Genomic DNA, 6,056 nt, shown 5'->3' with positions numbered 1-6,056 from the left:
TTAGCCTAGGTACAACCCTAACAGGGAAAGAAAGCACAATTATTACAGCGAGAATCATTAGTGTAAGGAATGCCAGTTACAAACATGAACATATTCATACATCGAGGCCTATTGAACACGTAGAAATACAATAAATTAAAAGTTAGAGGGGAAATCTCAAAAGACCCAGGTATAGGCTACTCAAGAATTAGTCCTAAAGATGCTATGGATTCAGGTTGGGATATTGTCCAAGCCTTCACTCTTCATTGACAAAACACAAGTTATTTCCCTGTTTTTCCAATGACAAAGCCATCTCCTTTTCAATCTTTAATGTGTTTCATTCTTTCCTTTGTGCCATTTTAGTATAGCCCTATCGGAATGCACCAAGGTAAATTCTCAGTCTCCCGCTTCAGTGTACTTAAGCACCGCCAACCTCATTTAGCCAAACCTGTTTTTGATTGAGCCGTAAAGGTCTGCTTTGGAGTTTGCTTTAAAGCATTTCTGTCTCCACTTTGGTGGCCAAAAGCTAACAATAAACCCATGCTCCGATTTCCCTTGAAATAACATTGATTTTTCTATCAAGCTTCAAAACGCAATTTTTTTTTCCTTCAAAGGAGCTTAATTGTTTTCATGTCGGTAATGACTTTGTATACAGTGTAATAACCTACAAAGTGTGGATAAATCCTGCTACTTTACTGTGGATTGGGGAGACAAGCCTACAACGTCTTGAAATTAACTGAATATGTATGACAAATTCTCAGGAGTTTCTTAGATCCTTTAATTAGAATGGCTTATTATGCATTGTTCGATTATCATCGCACACCATGCGACCAATTCCGTTAAGGTCAGCGATGGAGTGGAATTTCTTTTTTTCCCAGGACAACAAAGAATGTCCATGATCAGAAGTCAGAGCTGTCCAGATCTGAAGAGAAAGCCCCTGGTAGCAGACTTTACCTTTACATGTTTGGATCCCTCTCATAATGGCATAAATGGGCCTTTCTGAAGTGTAATTCATCACACCACAAGTGCTCTTCATATTGGGTATCATTCATAACACGACCCCATGTGCACATGAGGCACCGTGATCGAGCCACGACTTGGGTGCAGTGTGAGGGAACAGACAGATAACTTCTCTTTCATGTCATTATCAGCCATTCTCCCATGGTCGACCTCAGCTGTTTCTTCTCGGATTACGCACATGATCTGCAAATATCATTTTCTCTATGAAATCAGCTGGGTAAATACACACTCTCTTTTGACTTTCCTCAGCCTCCCTCCCACCGAACCATGAGTGGCTTTTCTAAATATGCACTTTTCAAACTGCTTCACGGTGTCCTCACTTCAGGCACTTCGGAATTCACTTCCACACAAAATCTTTTTTTCTTGTGCCCTTTCTTGTGGCCGGGGTACTACTTTCTCAGAGCTGCCAGCTGTTGCGTGATAATGGTAAGACCATAAATCCCTGTGTAGATTTGACCTTTGTCCTCTCTATTTTTAAACTCGACTGTATGTTATTGGGTTTAATCTGGTGGGTTCTGGCGGATTAGGTGTATGTTTGGGCTAAAGTGACTGGGGGAGCCCTGAATATTGTGTTTGGCAATGAGGCACCGGCCACAGTTGCCGCCAAGTCCTCTTGATCTCACAGATACTGTAGCTGCTACTGAAATAATTACATTGTATTCTGTATTAAAAGTTGGTTATTTAGTTTGGTGAATTTATTGTGTACTGTGAAACATAAACAACAATATTAGAACGACATCTCTTGTTGACAGCTGTGTAGAAAAGTACAAAAAAAAATTTTTTTATTCAAATGATAAAACATCGGCTATGCCTTCTGATGAATATCTAAAATAAATATTCCAGGAATGATACATTTCTATCAAGGGAAACTTCACATGCATTCGGTTTGAAATACTTGATCCAGTCAGTGTAGTAGAACTGCAAACTGTCTCTTGGATTATTTGTATTTTTATTTAACTAGGCAAGTCAGCTAAGAACAAATTATTATTTTCAATGACGGCCTAGGAACAGTGGGTTAACTGCCTCGTTCAGGGGCAGAATGACAGATTTGTACCTTGTCAGCTGGGGGATTTGAACTTGCAACCTTTCAGTCACTAGTCCAAAGCTCTAACCACTAGGCTACCCTGACTAAGTAGGTCAAGAATATAGAAGATCTTGAAGTGACCGAAGTCCTCAGATTAGTTTGTAGTTTGTATCAAACATTGCAGTAGAAAATCAAGCCAGCTACTGACACCTGTAGGTCTCAGCCTTAAATTGAGAGACCAGACAGAGGGGAGTATGGAATTGTTTGTGACAGTGAAGTTAGTTACCAATGCGAACATATTTAAAATCGATTTTGATATTAAAAGCAACGGGGTTGTTTTATGTGAAAGATGTTGAAAAAAAAGAGGGAAATGTAAGACATTTGGAACCTCTCACTTTTTTCACACACGCACACGCACACACGGTCTCAAGAACTGAGGCCAGGTATGTGATTTACACCCGGGAGATCAAAGAGAATGCCTTTGGAAGAGAGGCACTGCAAACCGGCATGATTTACGAAGTGGCCCGATGGATGCTGACCCATCGCCCTTCATAATAATCATGAGAATAATTAAATGCGCTGGCCTTCACCTTTTCTTACATAAGTATTCAGACCCTTTGCTATGAGACTCGAACTTGAGCTCAGGTGCATCCTGTTTCCATTACGCACCCTTGAGATGTTTCTACAGCTTGATTGGAGTCCACCTGTGGTAAATTCAATTGATTGAACATGATTTGGAAAGGCACACACCTGTCTATATAAGGTCCCACAGTTGACAGTGCATGTCAGGACAAAAACCAAACCATGAGGTTGAAGGAATTATCTGTAGAAATCCAAGACAGGATTGTGTCAAAGGGCACCAAAAATGTCTGCACTATTGAAAGTCCCCAAGAACACAGTTGTATCCATTGTTTTTAAATGTAAGACGTTTGGAACCACCAAGGCTCTTCCTAGAGTTGGCCACCGGAGCAATAGGGGGAGAAAGACCTTGGTCAGGGAGATTACCAAGAACCCAATGGTCACTCTGACAAAGCTCCAGAGTTCCTCTGTGGAGATAGGAGAACCTTCCAGAAGGACAACCATCTCTGCAGCATTCCACCAATCAGGCCTTTGTGGTAGAGTGGCCAGACGGAAGCCACTCCTCAGTAAAATGCAAATGACAGCCCGAGTTTGCCAAAAGGCACCTAAAGACTCTCAGACCATGAGAAACAAGATTCTCTGGTCTGATGAAACCAAGATTGAACTCTTTGGCCTGAATGCCAAGCCTCTCGTCTGGAGGACAACTGGCATCATCCCTACGGTGAAGCATGGTGGTGGTAGCATCATGCTGTGGTTATGTTTTTCAGGGACTGAGAGAGAAGTCAGAAAACAAATGATGCTTCAACAAAGTACTGAGTAAAGGGTCTGATGACTTATGTAAATGTGATGTTTAAGTGTTTTATTTTAAGAAATGTGCAATCATTCCTAAAAAAGCTGTTTTTGTTTCTTCATTATGGGGTATTGTGTGTAGATTGATGAGGAAGAAAATATATTTAATCAGGCTGTAACGTAACAAAATGTGGAATAAATAAAGGGGTCTGAATACTTTCAGAATGCAGTGTATAAAAATATCCACTCCTTTCCCACGTGATGCACACAGTGGCAAAGGAAGGGATGGGAAATAAATACACGGTACTTAGCCTTAGTTTGTCTTTATGTGACAGCCAGGCAGCATATAGATAGATGTTCCATGCCTATTCCCATTCCCCTCCAGTGTCCCAGATCCTCTCTCTCTGGCACCCTATTCCCTATTTAGTGCACTATTTTTGACAAGAGACCTGGCTGCGTTCCCTTTTTAGTGCACTAGTTTTGACCAGAGCCCTAGGGAATAGAGTTCCATTTGGGACGCAGGCCCAACTCTCCTCACAGACCCACACGACGCTCCGTAACTAGCCTCTCCGAACGTTTACATGTCTTTTACTGCCCAGGGATGACAGACAGCCAGCAGAAACAGGACAAGTGGTGCTAGCCTGCCTGCCCAGTCTGTGTGTGTCTGGACAGCCTCAGCCAACACATCAAAGTGCAGCATCCCCTTTTTACAAGCCATATTAGGCCCACATCAAAGCCTGCCTGCACTTCAAACCATCATTTACACAGACACATCTCTCTTACAGAGCGGCTCTGATGAAATACTGAAACACTGAAACATGGGATCGGCCAGCAAAGACACCAGAGGCACCGTAGACACCAGACTCTCTGGAAAAACATGTGACAAATCTGGTCAAAATGAGTTTGGGAGATTGTTGAGTGCCTTTTTGCTTGGTTTTTGTTCACTTGAACGTTTTCCAATACAGTAAGAGAAGAGGAGTGTTGACTGATGGATATTAGTGACTGCTTTTTGTTCATTACTCATGTATTGCATGCTGTTGGCATCAGTGTGTTTATACAGAGGGAAAAAGCTCCTTTTTAAGTTCATATTTTTTCTTCCTCTTCTCTGCCTTCAGATAATCTGCTGGTGAAATGTACTTCAAAGCACCACACAGAGCCCTGCTTAGCTGGGGTTGTTGCTTCAGCCTGTTTCGTGGTTGAAATACTGAAACACACATCTTCGTCTTCGCATGATGTGTCAACAAAGAGAAGGACGTTCTCAAAGTATTACAGCCCTCCATATATCAAGACTTTTGAACGGTATCCATGGCAGCCACCAAATAAATATAGAAGTCATTTACGCACAGTCCTACAGTGCCGACAAAGCACAACAGCAACACATATTTTTGACAATAATGGTGTCGCTTCATAATCCGTTTCTCCAATCCGTTATGTGTTGTTTCCTGGTATTACGTTTCCATCTCTACATGCTGACACAGACTGCGACGTGTTTCTGAAATGTCCAGCCCAGCCTGATTTCTTTTGCTTATTGATCACAAAGGATGGTTATGGGGGGAAATTGAAAGGATTAGATGTTTTTTTGATCCAACTTGTTTTTCTATTGAACAACATTTTCTAGGGAAGTTGACTTTGGACAGTTGGTCCTCCCGTCCTGACACAACAGTCCCGTAATACATCACCCCTGCTGCTGTCACACAGACGGGCATTTGGCACGTCGCTGACCAGCTGCACAGGCTCGTTCATGCAGGTCACATAGGGGTTGCATCCAAAATGGCACCCTATTCCGTTTATAGTGCACTATAAAGGGAATAAGGAGCTATTTGGGATGCACTCAATGAAAACCAGGCTAAACAAACCCTATGGGCGAGAGACACCCCGAGTATTGTGATTCAGCTCTAGAGGCAAACATTTTCTCAGGTCAAGACGTAAAAGGTGTCTTAAGTTGCAATTGCGTGACACAGCGGTATCATCGCTATGAAACTGTCATGCAGGTGAAAGAGGACCCAAAAGCGACTTGGCGAAAACAGAGTCTTTAATCCAGTAAAGTAGATACAAACAAAAACACAACTTTCACTCGAGATGACGAGGACAAACTGGAGACTCGATCTTGAACAGCAGGTGAACAGCAGGTTGCCTCGGGAAGGCACTTGAACCAGACAGACTCAGACACCTGCTCACCACGCAGCATCTGAGGAAAACACGACACGACAGGGCGATATACAAACACAGCACGGTGAATTCTAGACAAGGAACCGACAGGACAGGAACGGAACACAAAGGAAGAAATAGGGACTCTAATCAGGGGAAAGGATCGGGAACAGGTGTGGGAAGACTAAATGATTGATTAGGGGAATAGGAACAGCTGGGAGCAGGAACGGAACGATAGAGAGAAGAGAGAGCGAGAGAGTGAGAGAGGGAGGGGAGAGAGAGGGATAGAAAGAGGGAAAGAACCTAATAAGACCAGCAGAGGGAAACGAATAGAATGGGAAGCACAGGGACAAGACAAGATAATAAATGACAAAACATGACAGTACCCCCCACTCACCGAGCGCCTCCTGGCGCACTCGAGGAGGAATCCTGGCGGCAACGGAGGAAATCATCGATGAGTGAACGGTCCAGCACGTCCCGAGACGGAACCCAACTCCTCTCCTCAGGACCGTAACCC

The 6,056-nt window shown here is 43.1% G+C and overlaps 1 long non-coding RNA gene across 1 annotated transcript in view; it reads left to right on the top strand.

Moving 5' to 3' along the window:
• Window positions 1-1,347: 1,347 nt before the first annotated feature.
• Window positions 1,348-6,056, top strand: part of LOC124012068 — a 39,703-nt gene continuing 34,994 nt past the window's right edge. Inside the window, exon 1 of the long non-coding RNA XR_006834658.1 lies at window positions 1,348-1,425. This is a non-coding gene — a long non-coding RNA (uncharacterized LOC124012068). The remainder of the gene's footprint in view (window positions 1,426-6,056) is intronic.

Source organism: Oncorhynchus gorbuscha, linkage group LG01, assembly GCF_021184085.1.
Source record: "Oncorhynchus gorbuscha isolate QuinsamMale2020 ecotype Even-year linkage group LG01, OgorEven_v1.0, whole genome shotgun sequence".
Lineage (NCBI taxonomy): Eukaryota > Metazoa > Chordata > Actinopteri > Salmoniformes > Salmonidae > Oncorhynchus > Oncorhynchus gorbuscha.
Note: the sequence above shows the minus strand (reverse complement) of the source record. Positions and strands in the feature narration are given on the sequence as shown.